This window comes from Rhea americana, unplaced genomic scaffold (assembly GCF_003343005.1).
Source record: "Rhea americana isolate MKP2758 unplaced genomic scaffold, rheAme1 scaffold_514, whole genome shotgun sequence".
Classification (NCBI taxonomy): Eukaryota; Metazoa; Chordata; class Aves; order Rheiformes; family Rheidae; genus Rhea; species Rhea americana.
In genome coordinates, this window is record NW_028186662.1 from 57,758 (window position 1) to 59,263 (window position 1,506).

Sequence of the window (1,506 nt, forward strand, 5' to 3'; positions counted from 1 at the left end):
ACTCAGCCACAGGCAGCATTACTGTAGCAAGAGCACTTCTGCAGCCAGCCCCTTATCTCATGCCTCACTCCAGCTYGGGGATGAATTTCAGCGATGCGGTCACACAGTGACAGATGAGGGCATAAACCTTTCAAGGATGTATTTAATTAGGTTGAAAAAAGGGCCGGAAGATAATGCAAGTGCGCGGGGTTGATGGCACAGCGGGAGCTCCTCTGCTGCCCCTACCGGACACACAACGCCTGCCAGGAGGTCTCACCCGATGCRCCACAGGGCGGGAGGTGCAGGACATCAAATCTGTCCCACTGCCCCAGTGAGGAGCACCAGGTTCAAGGATAGGATAAATCCAGCTTTTGGGATCCTCATCTTGGATCAGAAATGCCACAGCCAAGCACCACAAAGCGCTGACCCAGCGCACGCCCACCCACCTGCTACCTATTCACTCAGATTTATGGCAGGCTAACTCCAAACTTACAGACTTTGTGCCAGATGAGATATTGTCTGTCCTTCTGCAGCTGGCATAAAGTCAGTATTGGCTTTGTACTGGGTGTTCTGGCCAGTGAGACAAATGCAATTGCACGCCCACACCTGGTCTAGATGAAGTTGTACTGCTGGGTGACTCAGACTTAATGGCCCTGGAATCAGGGCCTCAGCTGGTGCGCAGAGCTTTAATCCATGTCACTCACAGAATCACAGAACGGCTGAGGTTGGAACGGACCCCTGGAGATCATCTAGTCTGACTCCTCTGCTCAAGCTGGTTCACAYAGAGCACATCGCATAGGATTGTGTCCAGGCAGGTTTTTAATATCTCCAGAGAAGGAGACTCAACAACCTCTCTGGGCACCCTGTTCCAGTGCTCTGTCAAGCAATGCTCAGTGAGCACAATGTCCCTTCCACGGGCACAGAGCAGCCAGGTTCCAGCCCAAACACGTCCCACATTATGGAAGAGCATGGGAAAAACAAGGATGCCTTTCCACCAGAAAAAAAAGCAGCTAGAAGTAGAAAAGGAATAGAAAGAGGACAGAAATGGGGGAGCAAAATTCCCAGTAGAGTACCAGGGCATCAGAAAGTCGAGACACCGATGACAGCAAGCAGCCACCTGAACCAAGCGTTCATTAAAAACTTCAGGACAGCAGCACGCAGCAGGGACCAGCTGGGCCTGGGGCGGAAGCCAGAGGAGGCTCAGCCCCAGCTGCCCGTCCAGCAGAGTTCAKCCGGGGCAGGAGGCCTGCCAAAGAGTGTGAAAGCATCGTCAGAGCACAGGGGCAGCGGTCCCGAGCACAYTGCTACAGGGCTGCCCCAGGATCAGAAGGCAGCAGGAAAAGCCCCATCCCCCGGCCGAGCTGAGCCCCCCGGCCAGCTCGGGGCTCGGCTCCCGCACGGGGCGGAGCGCCGGGGACGCCGCCCGCGGCCAGCTCGGCCCGCTGCCCGCACCTGGCGCCTGCCGCCACCGGCCTCGAGGCGCGAAATGAACCGGCGCTACGGACACGCGTTGCGAGCACGAAGGGA